This window comes from Budorcas taxicolor, chromosome 5 (genome assembly GCF_023091745.1).
Source record: "Budorcas taxicolor isolate Tak-1 chromosome 5, Takin1.1, whole genome shotgun sequence".
NCBI classification, from domain to species: Eukaryota; Metazoa; Chordata; class Mammalia; order Artiodactyla; family Bovidae; genus Budorcas; species Budorcas taxicolor.
In genome coordinates, this window is record NC_068914.1 from 150,204,415 (window position 1) to 150,228,957 (window position 24,543).

The 24,543-nt window shown below is 54.7% G+C and overlaps 1 protein-coding gene across 2 annotated transcripts in view; it reads right to left on the reverse strand.

Moving 5' to 3' along the window:
- The window catches only part of TSPAN9 (tetraspanin 9), a 187,549-nt gene that overhangs the window by 109,380 nt on the left and 53,626 nt on the right, over positions 1–24,543 (reverse strand). Inside the window, exon 3 of one of the 2 annotated variants that reach the window (XM_052640234.1) lies at positions 8,971–9,076. The exons of the other annotated variant lie outside the window; for it this stretch is intronic. The gene's annotated coding sequence lies outside the window, so the exon portion shown is untranslated. The remainder of the gene's footprint in view (positions 1–8,970; positions 9,077–24,543) is intronic. 2 annotated transcript variants of the gene reach the window in all.

The following is a 24,543-nucleotide window of genomic DNA, read 5'->3' on the forward strand; positions in this document are numbered from 1 at the left end:
CTGTTGTTCAGTTGCTGAGTTGTGTCCAACTCTTTACGACCCCATGGACTGTAATCCTCCAGGGTTCCCTGTCCTTCACCATCTCCCGGAGTTTGCTCAGATTCATGTCCATTGAATCGGTGATGCCATCCAACCATCTCAACCTCTTCAGAAACAGAAGGCTATATCAGCACTGGTGGTCAAACTATCCCTCCCCTCCCTTTTCTTTCCTAGGGACAAGATGCCTGCCCAGCTCAGGCGTCCACAAAGCCCTCTGCAGCTCAGCACCCCAAGAGGCTCTCCCCGCTACCAGCAGCCTCTCGCCCCAGTCACCCCACCTTCCAGGTCAGGACTGTGGGGGGTAGGCAGAGGTCCCACAGAGACAAAGAACTGAGAAAGCCATCCCATCAATGGGAGGGAGGCGCCCAGCAGCAGCAGGTGAGTCCCTAGCATCCAGGGGGTGGCAGCTCACTCGGGAGATTGTCTGTATCCTCCAGGGCAGAGCAAGGATTACACTGCTGTTATCTGCTCCAACTCTTCCTGCCAGGAGTCGGGTATGATACCTCAGTAACACGGCCGGCTGATGCTCCCCACAAAGATATGCAACTTACACACGCTGGATCAGGCACCGCATGCTGACATCTGTCTCCCACAAAGACTTCCCACTCCAGGATGTGAGGCCAGGGACATCCTCCTCAGGGCAGCATGAAGCTGCAGGCAGGATGTGAGCCTGGGGTCAGGGGGCGCAGGGGGCCAGCCCCAGGGGGCCAGCCCCAGTGGCCCAAGGCCCAGGCACCATGACCGGTCAGATCATTGAGTTGCAGAGTCTGCAAGACCCAGCGCCAGGTGTGGCAGGGAGGGAGCAAGTGGACACACAGGGGGAAAATGCAAAAGGAGAAAGCACAGTTCCTGCGCCACATCCTGGGCTCCAATGCTGGGGTTAAGATGTGCACGCAAATATTTTACCACAGGGCAGAGCATGTGTGCTAAGTCGCTTCAGTCGTGTCCGACTGTTTGTGACATGATGAACCATAGCCTGCCAGGCTCCTCTGTCCATGAGATTCTTCAGATGATAATACTGGTGTAGGTTGCCATTTCTTTCTCCAGGAAATCTTACCGACCCCAGGGATCAAACCCGAGTCTTCTTCCTATGTCTTCTGCATTGGCCAGTGGGTTGTTTACCACTGGCACCACCTGGCAAGCCCGAGCAGAGTGTGGCAAGTGACAAGACAGAGGCAGAAACATAAAGAGAAGATTCGAAAGAGAAGAAATCAGGACTTCCCTGGTGGACCATTGGTTAAGACTGCATGCTTCCAAATGCAGGGAACGTGGGTTTGATCCTTTGTCAGGGAACTAAGATCCCACATGAGCCCCAAAAATAAAACTAAATAAATATTTTTTTAAAAAAGGGGGGTAAGATCATCATATTCAACTAGGGGACAGGTAGGTGTGACAAGGACTTTAGGGCTTTAAGGGCAAGATCTTTACACCAGACCCTGAACAGGCTTCCCTGGTGGCTCAGATGGCAAAGAATCCGCCTGCAATGCAGGAGACCTGGGTTCAGTTCCTGGGTTGGGAGGATCCCCTGGAGCAGGAAATGGCAATCCACTCCAATATTTCTGCCTGGAGAATCCCATGGACAGAGGAGCCTGGTGGGCTACAGTGCGTGGGGTGCAAAGAGTCAGACACGACTGAGCAACTAAGCACACATATACATACTAAACAGAGACGCCACAGGATGACACAGAAGGAGAGAGAGAGGACAGATTGTGACCCAGGTGGGGAAAGCCCAGGGTCACCCACCGGCTTGCCCAACCACTGCCTGCAGCGCCAGGTGGCTCGCCTGTGGCAGCCGCAGAGGCGGGCAGGACGAACTCGCCTGGGAGGGTCTGCATGGCCACAGCAGGGACCAGGGAAGAGGATGCGAGGAAGCCTGGGAGAGAGCATTAGGGGCCTGCTGGAGAGACTCGCTCCTCTTGCCAGGTGTCAGCGGCAGGAGGAAGGAGGAGGCCCGTGTCCTCCGAGAGCCCCACTGCCCTCCGCCCAGCAGGCAGCCCGGGGCCCGGCCATCTGGCCCGGCTCTCAGGATGGGCGAGATGAAGCTTTGAGCTGTAGCCCAGGACGCCTGGGAAGAAAAGGGGGACACACAGCCCAGAGTCTGGTATAACCATAAGTTGTCTCACTAACTCCCCTTAAATCCACCCAGGAGACCTATTAGCACAGCTGAAAAAGTGCTGAGGGGAAGGAAAATGGTCCTTGCTTGGCCCGAAAGCAGAGTTGGACTAAAGAAGCCAAGAGCTGAAAATGCCCTCTTTCTCCTTCTCCCCAAACATCCATCACCTGCAGTCCCCATTGTCACTGTCCTCTCCGCCCCAGCTGAAGGACGGGCCTGCCAGGGCCCATCACCGGGACTTTGATGGAACGAAGCTGACGCCTTCTCTGCTGTTGCTTCTGGAGGTCTTGTGAGCCAGGGACAACCTTGTTACGATGGAAGCCCCCAGCCTCCACCATCACAGGATCGCTGATTCAGCACCCAGCTGCACACAACACCATTCCGGAAGTGGTGGAGAGCGAGTTAAACAAACACAGGATGATAAAATCTCAACACAAAAGACTGTCCAGCAGGGGCTGGAGGCTATGTGTGGGCGCTGGTGCCCTGAGCGCTTTCCCTGGGCCAGGCTCTGCTCTCACCATACCCATACGTCCCCCTCAGACGGTGGGCTGCTCTAAGGGACCCCTGAGGTCCCATCCATGTAGACAAATGGTGCTGGACCTCCACCTACCCACCCACAAAAACACAAAGCTGGACCCCTACCTCACACCATAGACAAAACCTAACTCAAAAGGGACCAGGGATATATGTGTAAGAACTAAAACCACAGAACTCTTAGAGGAAAACACAGGAGTGAATCTTGCTGTCCTTGCACTAGTCAATGGTTTCTTAGATACACCGGAAGCAAAAGTATTACAAGAAAAATTAGATAACTTGGGCTTCATCAAAATTAAAAACGTCTATGTTGCAAACGAAAGCACCAAGAAAACGAAAATGAAAAGACGACGCACAGGATGTGAGAAACGATGTGCAGATCTGATAAGGGGAGACATATAAAGGACTCTTACAGCTCAATAATTAAAAGACAACTCAATTTAAAAATAGACAGTGTATATTAATAGATATTCCTATACAAATGGCAAATAAGTATGCTCAACATTATTCATCATCAGAGAAATGCAAATCAAAACCACAGTGAGATACCATTTCACATCCACTAGGATGGCTACAAAAAAGACAGACAATAACAAGTGTTGACAATGGTGTGGAGAAACCAGAATCCTATACACACTGCTGGTGGGAATACTTAATGGTGCAGCTGCTTTAGAAAATAGCTGGACGGTTCCTCAAAAAAGTTGAGACCCAGAGTTACCATGAAAAGTGAAAGTGAGTCACTCAGTCATGTCCGACTCTTTGTGACCCCATGGACTATGGTCCACGGAATTCTCCAGGCCAGAATACTGGAGTGGGTAGCCTTTCCCTTTTCCAGGGGATCTTCCCAACCCAGGGATTGAACCCAGGTCTCCCACATTGCCGGCAGATTCTTTACATATTGGATTAGGATGCACCCTCGTGACCTCATTAACATTAATCACCTCTTTGGTGGTGGTTTAGTTGCTAAGTCGTGTCCGACTCTTGCGATCCCTGAACTGTGCCTGCCAGTCTCCTCTGTCCACGGGATTCTCCAGGCAAGAGTACTGCAGTGGGTTGCCATTTCCTTCTCCATGGATCTTCCCAACCCAGGAATCACACCCAGGTCTCCTGCACTGCAGGCAGATGATTTACCAACTGAGCTATGAGGGAAGCCCTAATCACCTCTTTAAGCACACTATTTCCAAATACAGTCACATTTGGAGGTCCAAGGGGTTACAACTTTGACATAGGAACTTAGAAGGGCCACAGTGCAGTCTGTAACGATGGGAGAATTTTATGGTATGTGAATTATATCTCAATACAACTATATTTGGGCTCCCCAGGTGGCGCTAGTGGTAAATAACCCGTCTGCCAATGAAGGAGAGATAGGGGATGCGGGTTTGATCCCTGGGTCAGGAAGATCCCTGGAGGAGGGCATGGCAACTCCCTTCCGTATTCTTGCCTGGAGAAACCCATGGACAGAGGAGCCTGGCATGTTAGAATACATAGTGTCGCAAAGAGTCAGACACGACTGAAGTGACTTAGCAAGCACACACGCATAGCTATATTTAGAAATACCCCACAAAGCCTCAGTTCAGTTCAGACGCTCAGTCGTGTCCGACTCTTTGCGACCCCATAGACTGCAGCACGCCAGGCTTCTCTGTCCATCACCGACTCCTGGAGCCTACTCAAACTCATGTCCATCATGTCTGCAATGCCATCCAACCACAAAACCTAGAGCCAGGTAATTCAACCATACACATTTCAGCTGGGGAACTGGGGCCCACAGAAGGGGAGCTGCTGGCCCGGAGCCCCAGCAGGTCAGAGGCCAAGTGAGAGGCTCCTGCTCCAAGTGTGGGGCCGCACCTACTACGTCCTCCTTCCATCTTCACCTCCTAACCCAAACTGAGCCGTGGGGAAAGTAGGAGAACATTGCAGTGAAGAAGAAAAATGCCTAAGAAGCTAGATCATGTGCAATTCAGGAGCAAACACACTCCACGACTTGTGGGGACAGGGGGCAGACAGCACAGCTCCCAGGAGGCCCTGCCAAGTCCCGCCGTGACACGCACAGTCCGAGAGACAGTTCAAGACTCATCTCATGTCTGTCATCTGCCAGGCGGAACAGGAGCATGTTCCTGGGAAAGATGTGGTTTCCAGAAGAGTTGGCACTTCAGCTAATCCTTGAAGCACGGGCCTGAGTCCACTGGGCTGGGGGCTTTCCAAGCCAAAGGAAATGCATGACACCAGGCAGGTCATTTCCAGACCTGTTCAGCAAACAGCAAGCTGGCCAGAGCAGCGGAAGCAGAAGCTTTGTTCCAAGAGCAGCAGGGGATACCCAGCAAAGGGACACCAAGGTCAGGTTCCCGATAGCCTGCCCGCTATGCTCAGAAGCACAGACCTGAGCTCGTGACCAAGCTGCCAAAGGTTCTGGGCAGAGGAGGGATGTCATCTGAGCCAGGCTAGGGGAAGGGGATTCGAGCACGGCCAGCAGACAGCTGGGGGCCACTTCACTGGCTCTTGCACGAGGCATTCACAGGATAGGGGAGGATGGGGACAAAGAAAGCAGAAGAAAAGACTTCAATGGGAGCCGGACCCTAGAAACTCCCTGGTTCCAAGAGGGGCACTCTCAAATTCATCGTAATCAAATTTAGGAAGCAAGAAGTTGAGGGGACTCTCTGCGGGCCCTGAAAAGCTGCCAACTCCTGGAGCCTGTGTTGTGATCCGGTGCTGACAGCCCTTCATCTTTTCCATTTCTTGTATTTTTTTAGGCAATAGAGGGAGGGAGGGGGAGGGGAGAGACACACAATGGAGTTGCTTGGTGAACAAAAGCCCCGGTACATTTCTGTTCATCATTTTCATCAGGGCGTGCTGCTCCATCGGCACCCTATAATCAGAGGTAAGCAGGGGCGCAGCCCATAACGTGCAATTCAGGCATCAAGGCACCTGGACGGCGCTGGGCCTGCCTGCCCACGTCCCGCCAAGCCTCTGGCTCTTCAGGAGCGGGGAAAGAAGGGCCAGGGACTCAGAGGAGGAGAAATGAAGTGAAGAGAAAGTCACTCAGTCATGTCCGATTCTTTGCAACCCCACGGACTCTAAGGAATTCCACAGAGTCCATGGAATAGAGTCCATAGGGTCCATGGAAGTCCATGGAATTCTCCAGGCCAGGATACTAGAGTAGGTAGCCTTTCCCTTCTCCAGGGGATCTTCCCAAACCAGGGATCGAACCCAGGTCTCTCACATTGCAGGCAGATTCTTTACCAGCCGAGCCACAAGGGAAGCCCAAGAATACTGGCATGGGCAGTCTGTTGCTTCTCCAGGGGATCTTCCCAACCCGGGAATCGAACCGGGGCCTCCTGCATTGCAGGTGGATTCTTTACCAACATGGAGGAGGGGAGGACTCGGCATAAGAGGTCGAGCGGCCTCGGTTCGAGCCCTTGCTGTTCCCCCACCAGGTCTGTGACCTTGTGCAAGACACGGCCTGTCCCAGCTTCCGCTGCTCGGACCACAGGGACGGCGACTGGTAGTTATTCCACGTCTACTCTGTGCCAGCGACTACTTCAGTTGCTTTGCCTTCACAAAACCTCCTGTGAGAGGAGCATTAGTCTCCCCCGTTCCGCAGATGGAGAAACCGGGGTCCAGAAGTTAAACAGGTTAATCAAGGTCAGAAAACTCTGTGTAGTTTCGAAACTCCCATTCTTTTTTAAAAAATTATTTTATTTTTTAATTGAAGTATGGTTGATGTACAGTGTTTGCTGTACAGCAAAGTGGTTCAGTTACACACACACACACACACACACACACACACACACATATATATACACACATTCCTTTTCATTCTCTTTTCCACTGTGCTTTATCACGGGATATTGAATATAGCTCCCTGTGCTATCCTGTAGGGCCTCTTTGTTTCTCCATCCTACGCATAGTGGTTTGCCTAATCCCAAATTCATTTCTTCTCTCCCCAACTCCCTCCCTCGTGGCAACCCCAAGCCTGTTCTCTGCATCTGGGTGTCTGTTTCTGTTTCACAGACAAGTTCATTCATGTCGTATTTTAGACTTCACATGAGTGATATCACATGGAAACCCCCATTCTCAAACTATACACACCAGTGTGAAACACGTGGAAATAACCCTGCTCTCCACTCTCTCACCCACTTGGCCTGAGGCTCAGTGGGGAGAACTCGTGCCCAATACTGCAAGGGTATCACCTGTATCGATATCATTGGCCTTCAGAAGCTGCAGGATTCAAGCAACCATGGATTGAAAAAAAAATTTTTTTTTTAATTCCAGAAAGTTCCAAAAACTCAAAAGTTGAACTTGTTGCACACTGGCAACTACTGACGTAGCACTGACCCTGTGTACAGGCTTCCCGGGTGGCGCGAGCGGTAAAGAACCCGCTTGTCAGAGCAGGAGACATAAGAGACGCAGGCTCAGTTCCTGGGTGGGGAGCTCCCCTGGAGAAGGAAGTGGCAACCCACTCCAGTATGCTTGCCTGGAGAACCCCGTGGGCAGAGGAGCCTGGCGGGCTGCAGTCCACGGGGTCAGAGTCAGACGTGACCGAAGCGACTGAGCATGCCCGCACGCACAGATGATTTACAGTATATGGCAGAATGTGCACAGGTTATTTGCAAATTCCATGCCATTTTACCAAAGGGACTCAAGCATCTGCAGATTTTGGCATCTGGGAGATTCCTGGAACCCCATCCCTGGATACCCAAGGGCAGCTGTACTGGACTTACTCCAGGCCATCAGCTAGACCTCCCCTCAGCTAGGGCTTTCTCGTCCAGAAAGTGGTCCCAGCGGGTCCAGGCTTGCTCCACTGCTCACCCATGGTCACATCCTCACGATGCTCTCGGTCCCTGGACTCTACTCGACTCTTAGAAGCAAAGTCCATCTCGCCCTGATTCCAGATTCTGGGAGACTGTCCTCTCCAGAGGTGGTGGGTGGGATCGGCACCCACTCCTAACCACTGGCCTCCCCGTCCTGGAGGGGGTCACGTGAGAAGGTGCAGAGTGCCCCGCGCAGGGCCCCACGACGGGCTCTGGACCCAGGCACCCCCACACCCTGGACACCCGTCCCCTTCACAGTCACTCCTTCCAGAGGAACATCCAGACACATCTGGAGCTCCCGATGCCTCGGGAAGGACACCAACCTGTTATTAACAGAGGAAAATGGGACCCGACACTGTCAGTGATCTGAAACCTCCCAGCTGAGGGAAGCTTTGTTTTTTCAATAAATAATAAATAACACAGGGTGTTTATTTCTCCAACAAGTCATATTTCTTAAGTACCACTAGGCTCGTACGTCAGGGCTGTCATCCGGGGAAGGAAACAACGATACGGTGGCTTCAAGCCCTTCTCTCTCGCGAGGAGTTCACAGCACCTCATGCAGACCCGCTCCGTTGTCCCTCCGGCTATCAGCGGGCAGGGGACCGGCAACCCAGCTGCAGCGAACGCCCGCTGACAGCCCCAGGGGTCAAGTCCTCCCTCCTCGGCTCAGCCACCGCCCACATGGCCCCATCTCCAGTGCCCATTCTGCATCGGGCAGGGGGCCTGCAAATGATGACGCGGTCTCTTGCTCGAGACTGACAGACAGACATTCCCGTCTCAGCACACACCCGACGGAGCACAGAGAACATGTCCTTCAAGACGGCTTGGTTAGTTCTAACCCCCGAGCAGCCTCCTCAGGAGGACCGACGAAGGACCTCCTCCAGCCAGGCACTTTCAGAACGGGGCGTCTCTGCTCAGGAGTGTCAACCATCACAGGACACTTCCTACATCGTGCTCCTTGTGCAGGTCATTCCCCTGCGTGTGATCTGTGGTCGTCCCAGGTGGCATGAGTGGTAAAGAACCCGCCCGCCAACGCAGGAGACATAAGAGACGTGGGTTCGATCCCTGGGTCGGGAAGATCCCCTGGAGAAGGAAATGGCACTCCTACTCCAGTATTCTTGCCTGGGAAATTCCATGGACAGAGGAGCCTGGCGGGGTCGAAAAAGAGCTGGACACAACTGAGCCGCTAAGCACAGCACAAGGGGCCCAACATAACAAGTGACCCAGACACAACACAGAGAGCAGGGGCCACGACTGGTACCCTAATGGCAGGTATATTTCATTCCGGATGCATCGTGTTTTACATTTTTTTAGTTAGTTGCCAACACTTAAAAATCAGATTTTACCCCTCAAGTCAGGGGTGCGGGCTTCCCTTGAGAAACGGAGGCTCAGGCAGTACCAGGCTGTTTCTGATGCAGCAGCAGGCCCTGGACAGCAGGTGCATCCGCACAGTGGGGCGAGGCCTGTCTCACGCACCTGAGCCTGCAGCGCTGCGTCCAGTTTGGCTGGTGGAACCAAATGTGCGCGGTGTTCACTTCTGACCACGAGCCCCCGCGGGTGAGCACTGGATCTTCTTCTCTTGCTGTGGAAGGGCAGCCTCTTAGGAACCACTCAGAGTGAAACATACACAGTGCAAATCCACGCCCCTGGACAGCGGCTTCAACAACAAGCCTCTAAAACAGGGACTTCTAACTCACTGCCTTGGGTGGTTCCAAGGTCAGACTTAGACGAAGATCTGAGTCCTATGTCTGCCCTCAGGCACCTGACTGCAGGCTGGCATTTCACAGCCCAGAACAAGATCTCCCATTACGCTGGGAAAGAGTGCCCGCTGTTTGACACATACAAGACGGGGAGAAACGGGGAGGGAGGTTTAAGAGGGAGGGGATGTGTGTATACCTATGGCTGATTCATGCGGATGTATGGCAGAAACCGACACAATATTATAAAGCAAGTATCCTCCAATTAAAAAAAATTTTAAAGGGAGGAGAGGCGAAGAAAAGGAGAGAAAGAGAAGAGACAGACACAGACAAACATACAATATTAATATATCAATGCATATTAATGCAGTTTTATTTGCAAGTACTATTAATGCATGATTATTTAGGTATATTAAAACCTGAACAAACTTAATGTCCAACAATGGGGAAATTGATAAAAACTCAAACTCAGCCACTTAAAAGTCTAATTGTGATGATTATGGGAGAATATTAAAGCAAACAGAATGAAAAAAATCTACCCACATTATGACTATAACCATGTAAAAATTATGTTTGCAACTAAGAACGGACTAAAGGCATGGTGGAAAATGGAAAGTTGATTTGTCAAGGTGGCAGGTGGCAGGTCTTTTCTCTCTGTCTCTTCCTTTGATTTGTATTCTTTTTGCACAGCATTATTTATACAAGAAGCAATTTTTTTAATACCCATCCCTCTCCTGATCCCAAATTGAGTGAGTACAGCCCAACCAGAGAGTGATGAGATCAGGCATGGCTCCTTTCCCCGGGAGTCCCTGGGGGTTACACAGACAGGTCCAGCAGCGAAAAGCTGGGGGCTTCAGAGGAGACCCCTCTGTACCCGCCGCCCCCACTCTGCAGGGTAAAGGGGAGTTCAGCTCCTCTGGCCCAGCTGACACCTTGGGGCCACCCTCTACTGCTCTGCCATTGGTCATGGGTTCAGAACCTGTCTTCTGATTCCATGTCAGGAAAGAGAGGTTCTGGGGCCTCCAGACAGGCCTGTCCCTCACTCGCTCTTTTCTTTCCAATACACGCTTCACCATGCCCACCACTGTAGACTCAGGAGCCAGCTCTAGGGAAGGGACTGGTAATTCAGAGCACAGGAAGCACCCAAGCACCTTCTAGAAGGCGGGCTCAGCTTAGCATCAACCCAGACTCCATGGAGAGGCTCCAGGTGAGGGCGGGCCTGAGGTTCTGGTCCTGTGGACACCAGAAGACCTGACCCCGCAGTGGTCAAGGGAGGGGGGACATGTGGGGTGTCCCCCTCTGCTGAGGGCGGTGGGGTGGCAGCTGCCTCATGTTTGGTTAACCATGAGGGAGAGCTGGGGCCTCAGAAGACAGAGAAACTCCGTTACCCGCACCATCCAAAGGCTCAGGCTCCCCGGGGAGTGATTTCCTGCTCTGAATTCCCGTGGGACCAAGAGCTGGAGAAGGAAAAGACTCCTCAAGGCAGCCCGCATCCACAGGGCATCCCATTTGCAGGGGAAGGCGCTGAAACTCAATTGTCGGGCTTTCATTTTTCAGTTCCTGAGATGGCTTTTTTATTAAAAAAAGAAAGAAGGAAGAAAGGGAGGGAGGGAGGAGGGAGATTTCAGTCACTGCTGCCCCCTTGGGTCCAGCCCCTGGGGTTGGCAGAGCAAGTGCCCAGGGATGGGGCCACGCTTCCTTACCAGCAAGGGTGGGAAGAGGGCAGCCACAAGGTCCGGCCATCAGGCCCACAGAGGGGCACTGGCAGCCCCTGGAGCTTGCCCAGCTGGTGGCATCTGCCAGGAGGGGAGGAGGTAGGGACAGGCTGGAGAGGCGGGTGGCAGGCGGCCCCTCCTGTAAGCAATCCCCATGGGGTTATTTCCAGGCACTTTTTCCTGTGAGAAAAGAATGGGAGGAATGCGGCCCAGCCATTACCCAAATCCCCCCTCCCTGGTCCTCCACGCCCTGATGTGCAGTTGTGGGGGGCGGTGGGGGGGCCCAGCGCCAGGAATCGGCAAATCTGTTTCAGAAACTCCAACTGGCAGCAGACCCCAGGGACACAGGTAACGCCAGCCCCGGGCCTCCCGGAGGAAAGAGGGGCCAGGAACACTCCTGAACGTTTATAGCTCCTCAGGGATCTAAGCTCCAGGAAGCGCTAGCAACTGCGATCCAACTGTGTCCCTGGCCAGAGAAGCCGGCTGGAGACTGGAGCCGTGCTCGGGGAGGAAGGACTTCATTGGGAAAAAATGTTGACAGAGTTTCATGTGAGCGGAAGGACAAAGGCTTGGATGGGGGTGGGGGGCCTTCCTGAGAAACAAAACATGGAGCACTCCAGCAATTTGCATGGGGCTGTGTGGGGAGGATTGGGTTCAAAGCCCTGGACGAGGGGCCGGACTCCCCCAGGCAGGGCCAGGCCCAGGGTGAGGAAGGGGCGGCAGGCACCCCCCTGCAGGGCCTGAGCTTGCCACCCCAACCCAGCCCTGCAGTGGGAATTCGCTCCCGACCACCCCCACCACCCCACCCCACCCCACTCTACTCCCTCCCCGCGCCCCCCACCACCGCCCCCGCCGCTGGAAGCAGGGTTCAGAAAACTGAGGCCAAAAAACAATGCTGTCCTCACTCCAGAGACCAAATAAAATGGTGGAGAAGAAATTCCAGCATCTCCCGAGCCCCTGGCGTGAATCACGCACACGGTCCCCTCTAAGAGCCTGTAGTAAGCGGGCACGTCATTCTCGCACTGCAAGCAAGAACCTGGAGTTCTGGAAATGGACCGACGGCATGTGGCTGGAACCAGGCCTAATGTATCATCTGCACACACCTCGGGGGTGCAGAGAGACCACACCCCACCACAGGCTACAAGGTGCAGTTTTTCCTAAAGGAAGCCCAGTCCCCTCCAGACCCCACTCTCAACAACCACCACATACGCCAGCTCACCCAAATGGCCTCAGTCAAGCCCCTTGGTCTCTGTGGGCCTCAGAGCAGGGGTGACTGAGGTTCCTTCTTATTCAATAGGTGTAGGAAGAGTGGGTAAGCCCCTAATTCTGGCCAAGAACCCGGTCAGACCAAGGGGGCTCCATTCTGCCTGCACCCCTCCGCCCGGAGCCGCCTCCAGCATGCTGCAGACACTGGGTCAATGTCAGCGGGCCAAGTGGACGAATCCATGAACCGACAAGTGAAGAAGTGTCCTGGGAGTCGGGACCGCCCGCTCGGAAAGGAGCACTGGAAATATCTATTTGCCAGACTTCCCCCGAAAAGGCGGAAGACCTGGACCGTCCCAAACCTCACTTTGCATTGAAATCATCTGGGAAGTTTGTCAAAATACAGATTCCTGCCCCACTGACGCAGTGTGAGACACGGATGTTCTGGGAGGGGTGTGGGGGGCCCAGGAGTCTGAATTATTCAAGGGCTCCCAGATGTCTCCAGCTCAATGCCAGGTCTGGAATCACGGATGTACGTTACTTGGCTGAAGCCCATTTGGTCTTGGAGCTGGGACCGGATGAGGCTAAGAAATCAAAACAAAAATAAATGACTCTCTCCTAGAGTTATTTTCCAAAGAGCTCAAGTCAACTTTCTACGCCAAGATGTTGTTTGCTACCTGTCGGAATGAAACGGGGTAGCAGTCCCTCTCTCCATTTTGTAGGTTGGCAAACTGAGGTCTGCCCAAGAAAGAGGGCTAACTCTACTTTTCACCCCCTGCCTTTAGCTCCTGAAGAATGCAGAGTACTAGAGCCTGTATTAAGGTATTGGAAACTCAGCTAAACTTCATGAGAAAGAAAGAACGAGGCCAGGCACACATTTGACTGCAGGAGAGGCTGATGCCAGGAATGATACCTGTCCCACTCCTGCCCAGACTGGAGGATGTAGCCCACCTGTTTCTTGACAGCTGACATCCTCCCAGAGTCCCATCACATCAAACCATCAAGCAGGAGGAAGGAGACCTGTCCCCTTCATCTCCAGCCTGAGCCCACCTCCCCATCCTGAAGGTGGTGGGGTCATTCCCTGATTTGTGCACAAAAACATGCAGCAGGAGAGTCCTGGTGAGGTGAGGGAAGATTTCATCCCTATTCTTTTCAGTAAAAAAGTGGCCCTGCTGGGAGGATGAAAGCTGAGCCATCCACAGCCCACAATTTAACCAGGAGCCCGGGGGTGGGCATGGGGGGACACACACCACCCCAGCCCCCTCCCTTGGCAGCTGGAGACTCCTCTCAGAGGCAGGGGCCAGAGTAGCCTCGGCTGGACACACCCAAGAGGCCCCCTCTTCCCCTGGCCCCCTCCTTCCTCCCAGCCCTGGATGAGATTGATGGAGCTGAGACAGCTGCAACAGCTGGACAGAGGGAAGCCCCTCCCCCTGCCTGGGCAGAGTCCAGCCAGAGCTGGAGAGAAAGGAGAGAGAAGGGGCCTCCGCCAGGAGCCCCCTCCCACCTTGCCCCCTGCCCTCCTGGTCATCCAGGCAGCCGAGTGTCCCCAGATCCCCCCAAAGCAAGGCTGCACAGCAGCGGTCACACATCTGGGCCCTGGAGCAGGCAGCCCCACACTGCCTGGCTGTGTTCTATGCAAACGGACCACACCCTCCACCCGCGTGGGACTGGACTGGTTACACCTGGTACTGCAGGTAAATGCCCAGATCCTGACCCCACCCAGCACGGGGAAGGGCCACACAATGACCTGTGGTGTGGAGGGCTGGCCTGGCGGTCAGCGGACAGTGGTTCTGTCATAAATTAAGCTTGCAACTCTTGACAAACTTGGGGTCACTCTTGGTTCCACTAAAAACCTTTGTGACTTTGATTTATCGTCACCTTTGTTGCAAAATTTATCATTTTGCCTTGCAAAATGAGGATGACACTCTCTACTTTGTAGGGTGGCCCTTACTTAGATGGCTTCCCTTGTGGCTCAGACGGTAAAGAACCTGCTTGCAATGCAGGAGACCTGGGTTCAATTCCTGGGGCGGGAAGATCCCCTAGAGCAGGGGATGGCAACCCCCTCCCGTATTCTTGCCTGGAGAATCCCCATGGACCGAGGAGCCTGGCGGCTCCAGTCGGTGGGCTCACAAAGGGAGGGACACGACAGAGCAACTAACCCTTCCACTTTGGATGGAGAGGAACCACACCATGGTCTGCAACAGGCCTTCAGCTTCCTCATCAGCAAGAAGAGTGAGCTAGACTCGATGGTCTGTGGGTCTCCTCCAGTTCCTATGAAACCCACGCAGCCCTTTGGCCAATAACCCTGGGATGTAGCCCCTTCATCCCTTTCCTCTAAGAGACCCGCTCAGAACACTGCCCCTAGTTCTTCTGCGTCTCCCAGATAAATGCAGCCCTTCCCAACCCCTCTGCAGACCCCAACTCAATCTCCAAATGTGCCCAGATCAGACTCCCAAGGGCCACCCTTTCCCTGCCAAGCTATGCTCCCCACACCTATGTAAGCCCCCCACACAGCTCAGCAACACCTCACCAAGAGCACATCACCCACTCAGCACATCTCACACCAAAGGGGATCCCCCCCCAGGGGTAGTAACACTGCAAGAGGAAACTCCTGATGGAGAACCGTCCTGTCCAATGCGGCAGCCACGAGCAACACGCGGCCACTGTCAAGGGAAGGCTAATTGAGCCTGAATAAAAGGGAAAATTCAGTCCTTCGGGTGCACCAGCCACACCTCAAATGCTCAGAGGCCATGTGGAACCGGTGACTGTGCCCTGGGCGGGGCGAGTGAGAACATCTCCAGCTCTGAAGCTCTGGTCAAGTAGATGCTCTTCTCCCCCCGGGCAGGACGGGACCAAGCTGCTCAGACGGAATCCAGAGGAAGCGTTGGGGAGGGGGGGAGCGAGCGGGAGGGCAAACCTAGAGGGGAGGGGGCCGCTTCCCACTGCTTCAGGGGAGACACCGCCAGGATGGAGGGCTGCAGCAGACCCACCAGCTCGGCAAGGGTCTCCCTGGCCCCAGCACCTGGCAGCGGGCAGCAGGCAGCTGTCACACACACTTCATTTTTAGGATGCCTGGGGCGCTTGTCATTCTCTCCAGCCCCTAGAAGACTCCTGGCCCGCCTCATGCGAGGTCTTCACTTTGCCTCAGAGCAGAGGCACCCTCCTGCCATCGTCCTACTGCCCAATTTCTGCTGAAGGATGTCCTGCAGAGAGCTGGGCTCCTCTGCTTCCATCCCAGACTCCTGGCTGCAAACCCAGATGGAGGGGAAGGGAGGGGCAAAAGCTAGTTGCAATCAAGCTCCTCCTATATTTGGGGGGGGAGCCTCTAAAATCACTGCAGACATTAACTGCAGCCATGAAATTAAAAGATGCTTGCTTCTGGGAAGAAAAGCTATGACAAATCTAGACAGCGTATTAAAAAGCAGAGACATCACTTTGCCAACAAAGGTCCATCTACTCAAGGCTATGGTTTTTCCAGTAGTCATAAATGGATGTGAGAGTTGGACCATAAAGAAGGCTGAGTGCCAAAGAACTGACGCTTTTGAACTGTGGTGAAGACTCTTGAGAGTCTCCTGGACTGTGAGGAGATCAAACCAGTGAATCCTAAAGGAATCAGTCCTGAATATTCATTGGAAGGACTGATGCTGAAGCTGAAGTCCTAATACTTTGGCCACCGGATGCAAAGAGCCAACTCATTAGAAAAGACCCTGACTCTGGGAAAGATTGAGGACAGGAGGAGAAGGAGACGACAGAGGGTGAGATGGTTGGATGGCATCAGTGACTCAATAGACATAAGTTTGAGCAAACTCCGGGAGATGGTGAAGGACAGGAAAGCCTGGCATGCTGTAGTCCATGGGGTTCCAGAGTCGGGTACAACTTAGCAACTGAACAATGAGAATATTCAAGGTACCACCAAGGTAGTTACTTTCACTTGCATTTTCCCACTTGATCCCCCAAAACTGCTGCAAGGTAAGCACAGGTAAACCCATCTTCCAGATGAGGATGCTCAGGCTCAGAGAAGGTGAGTGACTCATGCAGGTTTGTTAAGGGTCACAGTCTGAACACAAACCCAGAATGTCTGATTCCAAAGCTTAGGGCCTACTACCCTTCAGAGGCTATGGGGTCTAGACAACAGTGCAGGAAGAGGGGCCCTGCCATTCCTCTGCCAGGAAGGCCGCAAACACACAAGTAGGAAGGGCATGACCCAGGGCTTCTTGAGTTTCTGGCCCAAGAGAGCCCAGAACCTCGGGAAGGCCCTGGCTGTGAAGAGATGAAGAGAGCCACACAGCGGGATAAGGAAGGGGCAAGGAGGCAGAACAGAGTCATGAAGAGAGGCAGGCGCCCGGGAGTATTCCAGGTGCCATAAATTAATCCAGCAACACTCTGCCTAGGGCCTACCTTCCTCTCTGTTAGACATCAGGTCCTGAATGAAATTTACTCACCTTGTTCACAGCACAGAGCCTGGTGCACAGCAGGGGTGCGTGTGTGTGTGTACCTGTGTGTGTGTGTACCTGTGTGTGTGTGTACCTGTGTGTGTGTGTGTACCTGTGTGTGGGTGTGTGCGCGTGTACCTATGTGTGTGTGTGTGTGTACCTGTGTGTGTGTGTGTGTGCGCGTGCTTAGTCACTCAGCTGTGTCTGACTCTTTACGACCTATGGACTGTAGCCCGCCCGGCTCTCTGTCCATTGCATTTTCCAGGCAATCCTGGAGTGGGTTGCCATTTCCTCCTCCAGGGGATCTTCCTGACCCAGGGATCAAACCTGCATCTCTTTTACTGCCTGCCTTGGCAGGTGAATACTTAACCACTGTGTCACCTGGGAAGCCAGTTCTCAAAAAATACCTGTAGGAAAGACAGAGAGGTGGACAACATGACAAACAGAATGTCCAGAGAGAACATATATACAGAAAAGTCCTCTTTCCTACCTTTTCAGAGGCCACCTCCTCCAAGAAGTCTTCCTGACTGCAGGGCCAGCTCAGCTCTGAGACCTCAGGTGGGGAGAGCCACACTCTGCCATGCCGGGCCACGGTTGCCCCTTTGCCATCAGCCACAACCCAGTCACCACTCTCTCAGTGACCACAGATCATAAATCTCGGCGATGTTGGGGCCCAGAGACCGCAAAGGTCATCTGGTCCACTGTTCGCAAATTATGGACGAGGAGACTGAGGCCAGCAAGGGAACTGTCCTGCCCGGGCACACAGCTTCTAAGTGGAGAGAGTTCCATGCCCGCGCCAGCAGGAGCTTGATCGCAGAAGCTCACGCCAAGCCCCAAGGGCCTGCAGCTTGCCTTGGGGGGGCAGGCCCGGTGCCCGCAGCCCATCTGTCTCTCCAGCCTGCCAAGAGGCCTCCCCTCCCATGTACCCATGTGGATGAAGCCCACCGCGGGTGATTTCAGAACACTGCACCATGGGGAGGTGATGCTGGCCCCAGCTCTGGGCCTTTAATTTCCGATTTCCCAGCCTGACACCCCTAATGTCCGAGCCCTCGCTGCTGAGCCCCGTGTGGTCATACATCACCTTGGCCGGTGCCAGCCATGCCTCCCCCCAGCCATCTGGACACGAACACGAGGAGAGAGCAGGACAGGATGATCCTGGCTGAGAGGATGGCTGGGATGCCAAGGACACCTGGTCCCTGCCCTTCCTGACCTCGCTATGCACATGCCATTGGCAAACGGGGCTTGGCATGTTTATCTTTTCCCAGGACTCAGTTTCCCCATAAGCAGTGGGAATCTCCAGCCCCCAGCTCAGTGAGATACGTTGAGATGGGGGTGCCCTTACCCCCGGATATAAAGAAGGCCACCCCATGGTCCCTTGGACTGCAAGGGATCAAACCAGTCAATCCTAAAGGAAATCAACTCTGAATATTCATTGGAAAGACTGATGCTGAGGCTGAAGCTCCAATGCTTTGGCCACCTGATGCGAAGAACTGACTCACTGGAAAAGACCCTGATGCTGGGAAAGATTGAGGGCAGGAGGAGAAGAGGGCGACAGAGGATGAGATGGTTGGATGGCATCACCGACTTGATGGACACGGGTTTGAGCAAACTCTAGGAGATCGTGAAGGACAGGGAAGCCTGGAGTGCTGCAGTCCATGGGCTCACAGAGTCAGACACGACTGAGCGACTGAACAACAACAACCTGTAGGACAGAATACACATCCGTGATCCTTACTACACAGCACATATCCATGCATGTGTTATATAGTGTATACTTTAAAAAATAAATACTGTGACTCTAATGATAAAAGACCACTTAATAAGTCAGCAAATAAATAAAAGGAAGAAAGGAAAGAGAAGGGCCGGCTCTTTCCAGAGAATTCCAATTAACCAGTGTAGTGGAAATGAGGAAAATAGGAAATGAACATTAGGCAGACACCACAATAATAGCTACTGCAGGAAAGAACCACTGATGGACGCTAAAATTAGTGAGTAAAAGTTGGAGGATAAACAGGATATTTGTATAGTCTCAACGCACCTCCCCACAAGACGTCTATTCATTACCAAGAGACAAAGAGTCACTTCACAGAAGAGCTGCCTGGCCAGCATCACCTTGTCTAAGCATCGAGGTTAACATCAGCAGCGATAAGACATGCTGGGACTGCCCTGGCAGTCCAGTGGTTAAGAATTCGCCTTTCAACACAGGGGACTCCGGTTCGATCCCTGGTCAGGGAACTAGGATCCCACATGCCAAGGGGCAACTGAGCGCATGCACCACTACAAAGACCCAGTGCAACCAAAAAAAATATACCGATGTGTGCGCCCTGTGGCTCAATGCACTGAGGACCCAGCCCCCCAACCTGCAGCATCCTTGCCAAAAATGCACAACCTCACCCCAGTCACAAGGAAATGCCAGCCTCCTACAAAGTGACCATCAAGGCCACAAAAGGGAAAGAAACAGCAGGGCATGGTCACGGGTTGGAGGAGCCTCAAAAGAGACATGACAATTAAATGCAAGGCGGGGTCTGGGAACAGCAAAAGGATGCTGGTGGGAAAACTCAAAGAAACTCTTCAGTTGAGTTAATGACAGCACACCAATCTGGATTCCTACTGTGGCTGGTTATGTAAGATGTTTACAATGAGCCAAAAAACAAAAGAAAGAGGGTGTCGGCGTGTGTGCAAGCCGCACGCATGCACGCTCCGGGGAACACGGGTGCAAGAGTGCCCACAACCGTACAGGAGAGCAGGGGGGGTGGGGGCAGGGGGCCAGGGGCAGGCCCTCTGGCTGCTGGAGCCAGCGTGCTGAGCCTCCAATCCGATTCGCACAAAAGGATTACTAGATTACATTCTCCGCTGCCGGCAGCTGTCCCTGTCAAATAAATAATCATCGCCTTACATGTATAGATCACCTTTCATCCTGCAGCCCTTTCCTACGGTGGCGAGGACCAGCCTGGGAACCCACTCAGCCCTGCCCAGGGAAGGCGGGAGGCGGGAGCCACCCCAAACCCCACGTGGCTCCCAAGGAAGGAGGGTTGGGACTCCCATCAAAGAAGGGAAACTCAGCTACTAAGAGGGGAGAATGGGGTGGGTATGTGGTTGTGTGTGTGCTGGGGGTGGGGGGTGCTCCAGAAAAGGCCGGGCAAGGGACAGAGTGGCAGGCGGCAGGCCCCCTAGAAGGGCACGCGCTGAGTAGTGTCAACCCAGGAGCAGCAGTCAGCAGCTCTCAGCCTCCAGAAAGTGTGGGTCAGCCCCTTCCCCATCCGTGAAGCACACCTCTCACAGGATCCTGGGAGCATCCACCCCCATTTCAGCTTTGGCATGTCGTCTGAAACCACAACTTATATATATATATATATATATATATATATTTATTTATTTATTTATTTATTCAGCCACTCCAGACCTTAGTTGTGGCATGTAGAATCTTTAGTTGCAGCATGCGGGACCTAGTTCCCTGATCAGGGATCAAACCCGGGGCCCCTGCAGTGGGAGAGCAGAGTCTTAGCCACTGGACTCCCAGGGAAGTCCCCTGACACCACATCTTGCTATTCACCTGCCGGCCACATGGGACAGGCCAGACAAGGGCCAGATGGAGAAAGTGGGCATCAGGCATGGTGGGAAATACAGGGAAACAGCTGGTCCTGAGGAGAAGGTCCCTAGCCCCCAACGTGGATGAGTGCCACCAGCCCCTGCTGAGCAGCATGGGGAGGCCCCCTGTGCCCATCGCCCACCCAAGGCAGTGACTTGTTCATGTGCAGGGCTGTTCTTCCAACAGCTGCCCTGTAAGGTCTGCAGAGTGGGCCTGGGCTGGGCCAGGGGGCAGGGAGGGACGCCTTCAGACACCCAAGCACCTAAGACAGGGTGTTGGAGCTGCCCAGGCCCCGCTGGGCAGGCATGTGTGCACGGGAAGGTCAGGTCAGAACCGCGCCAGGCAGGCCAGGGGCAGGTGAGGGAGCAGGGGAAACGCCGCGATCACCTGGGGAGGACAAGGTCACGCAAAGTTTCCTCGAGCAAGCAGGGCTCCAGCTGAACCCCGAAAGACATGTGGGACCCTGAGGAGTAGAGTCAGGGCAAAGGGGAGGGGAGGAGAGCTGGCAGAGACTCCAGCACGCTCTCCGGGCAGGCTGGGCATCCATCACTGCTGTGGTGGGGGCCGGGCGGGCTGGAAAAGCCATCTGGAGCGAGGCTGACGAGAACTGGGGCAGGGGCTCTGAGCTCAGACCCCCTGCAAGCCCCTCAGAGCGGGCACGCTGCCTTGGCACTGAGAGAGACGGAGAAGCTGAGCCAGGAAAGGTCTTGGCACCAAGGAGCAAGCCTTCAGGGGACAGGCTGAGAGATTTTTGCAAACATTCTCCTTCCCTTTTACATTCCACATATAGGAGATGTCATATGATATTTCTCCTCCTCTGTCTGACTTACTTCACTCCGTATGATGCTCCCTGGATCCATCCATGTGGCTGTGTGCGTGCTCAGTCGCTTCAGCTGTGTCTCACTCTTTGTGACTCCATGGACTGTATAGCCCGCCAGGCTCCTCTGTCCATGGGGTTTCCCAGGCAACAATACTGGAGTGGGTTGCCATTTCCTTCTCCCCCTCAGCCTCCTGTACAGCATCCCAAACCCCCTCCTGTGAACCCAGACACCCCCTCTCCCCAGGGCTTCCCTGTGGCCTCCTCCAGCAAACCCTGAAACTCTCTGAGTCCTTACCCGACACCCATCCAAATGTCCTTCTCGTCTTCCAAATAAAACCCCAAATTTCTCCTCAGCCCCTCACCATGCACCTCCAAACCTCCACTGGCTCACATGAGTAAGCCCATTCTCCCCTCTGTCCTTCCCAGGAACCTAGTGTTTCTTTGTGTCATCACCCAGGGGACCTCAAGGAGCCATCTGCTCTCCCAGCCTAACCTCAAACCATCCCCACATCCTCCGAGCACAGACCCCAAGCTCCCCGCTAACTTCCCATGCCTACAAACCTTCCTCATTCCAAGTCCCCTCAGAATTATTGAACTTTCCTTGAGCCTGCATCCTCAAAGTTGAGCCTGTTCTCAACTTCCCACATCAAGTCTGAGCCTGCAGCTTCTCCCAAGAAACCCCCGAGTTTCTTCCCGGGATGCGGGCAGGTTGGGATGCTGAGGGCAGCACTTCCCAACCAATCGGTGGCAAGTGCCAGGCCTTTCATTTCCGGTCCATCCTGGGCCCTGAGGTGGTCATGCTCGGGAGGGACAATCCCAGCTTTCACCCCTGGAGAACCGCCTGGAGAGTCCAGCAACATCCAAACTGGCCGATGCCCTGTTCCACAAAAGACAAGTCCTTCAGCTTCAAGGGAAAGTCCCAAAGAATCTATTTGGTTCCAGCCACCAGGATCCATGACCCCTCCTCCACGCTTTCCCCAGGAAACAGCACACTACCCTCAGACAGCCACGTCAACCACTGCCAATAGTTCCCTCTATTTCTACACTTTTTTATTTTTATTTATTTATTCAGTCACGCCGCACGGCTTGTGGGATCTTAATTCCAGGACCAAGGATGGAACCCAGACCCCTGGCGGTGAGAGCGTAGAGTCCCGACCACTGGTAGCGTGCTAGGTGCTCAGTCATGGTCGACTCTTCACGACCCCATGGACTGTAGCCCACCAGGCTCCTCTGGCCACGGGGATCTCCCAGGCAAGAATACTGGAGTGGGTTGCCATTTCCTTCTTCAGAGGATCTTCCCGACCCAAGGATCAGGCCTGGGTCTCCTGCACTGCAGGCAGATTTTTTTACCATCTGAGGACCCCCGGGGAAGCCCCACTGCAAACATCTCTGAATGTGTACTTTCTACTCTGGCCCTACGTCACCATCATCAGCGCTGGCCCACAGGCCCCACTTTAAGTAGCTCTAGCTTAGACGATCTTTCCCTCTTAGACTGTTCTGGTGGAGGCCCCGAGAGGCCCTTCCACAGCCCAAACAAGTCACTTCCCCAGGTGTGGCTAGCCAAGAAGTGGGTGGTCCAGGGCAGATGTCCACGGGACCAGCTAGAATCCACTGTCCCCTTGCTTCTGGGGACATGTGGGCACAAGGGTCTGAGCCTGGTGGGTTGGCCTGGGGATTGGAGGGTCACCCCCCCGGAGAGGGAGAATTAAATCCACCGGGGGCTGTGGCAGGCCCTGAGGCTGCAGACCCTGTCCAGGGATGTCAAGGGAGGCAGGCTAGAGAGAGTCCACTGCCTGCAGGTTGTCCCATGACGCAAGCCGGGGCCCCCAGGAGGAAGCCCCTCCCACTGCAGGGTGGGGGACACCAGGGGGCAGGCTGGCCTCAACTGCCGAGCGGAGGAGGGAAGGTGCGAACAGAGAAGGGAAATCTAATTACAACCAGTTCCTGCCCCGCCACCTGCTAGAAACCACAGCTCGCCCAGGACTTGGACGGAAGGATCTCTAACGACATGGCCCAAGCGTCTCTCCCTGCAGCCGCCGGATAAAGGGAGGGGCCAGCTGAGTCTCCTCCACCCTAAGCACCCCCCCCCCAAGAAAGAGACTCCTGGAGCTGAAACCCGAGCAGATGCCAAGGGGCAGTGGGAGGCGATTTACAGCCGGGAAACCGAGCACTCCGGCCAGATGTGGGCCTCGGGGAGGGCGGGAGGGGCTCAAACGCACGTGTGCACAGAACGGGGTGCAGAGGCCCGGGGCGCCGGACTCTGGTGGGGCGGGGGTCCGGCTCTGCCTGCCCAGAGAGCGGGGGAAGGGGCTGAGGGCCTGCAGAGCTGGAGGACTCGATCAGGGTCAGCACTGGAGGGGGTGGGCAGACGGGCGTGATGAGAGGCATGGAGGGATGAGAAGCAAAGCGAAAAAGGTAGGCGGAGCAAAGCAGAAGGAGCAGCCAGGAGTGGTGAGCCCAGGGCAGGGGCCCCCAGGAGCGCACGGCAGGCTAGACGCTGAGGCCTCTGCCCTCTGGCCAATCGGCCCCTGGACGGCCCCTAAATCCCGAGACTAGAGGAGGCGCTGTGGGGGAACCAACCAGAGTCAAGGCTGCCTTTGCTTCTCCAACCCCAGACAGAGCCGGGTCTTCCTCCACCCTGGCCTGGCCAATGCGCCAGGCCCCCTAGGACCCTGCCACACCCACAAACCCCCTCAACAGGTGGAGGGGCTGCCCCAAGGTGGGAGCAGGATGGAAATTCACTCCATCAAGTGAGAGCTGCCCCAAGGTGAGAGCAGGATGGAAATTCACTCCATCAAGTCCGCTCTCCAGAGTGGGATGTGCTGGGCACTGCCCACCTGCAGATGGCAGGTGGACTCCAGGACACGAGCAGGAAGCCGAGGCCCAGAGAGGGCAAGGGCCCAACCCAGATCACACAGCAGTCGGGGGGGAGCAGACCCTAGACCCCTGACTCCCAGCTCCATGCTCTCCCTGCTCCCTGCCTTCCTCTGGGCCCCAATTCAAGGAAACTAATCTGTCCCCTTTTTCAGAGCATCGCAGGGTGGGGGGGAAGGAGGAGGTGGGAGGAGGAGGGAGGAAGCCAGGCCTCTAAAGAGCTGAATGCAGAAATCCCTGTGACAAGGGTGGAATTATTTCCCCTGGAAAAAAATTAATAAAAGGCCCTCCCTTAGCAGACCCCAGGGGTCCTGGGCTGGAAGCTGATGTAATGTGGAGAGGAGAGGCCCCCCCCACCCCCAGCAAGCCCCGCCAAGAGACAAGGGGAGGCTGCAGCTGGAGTTGTGGGAGAGGCCACGCCCACTGAGCAGGGTGCTGGGGTCCCGATCCCCGGCAGCAGAAGCCTCTGGACTGGCAGCCCAGGGGCTGGCAATCACATCGGACCCAAACCTGGGCATGTCAGGGCATCGAGGGGGCGGTGTCTCCTGGCAGAACCCGCAGAGTGGGAGCCCAGGAGGTGGGAGGCAGGAGGTGGTGCTCTGGAGAGCTGGGGTTAAGACAGCGACTGGTTCCTCCCTCGAGGAGTAGTGGGGACCCAAGGGGCCTCACGTGGGCCCCATCTCCCCATCAGCGCCCGTCACTCAGTTGCTACAGTTCT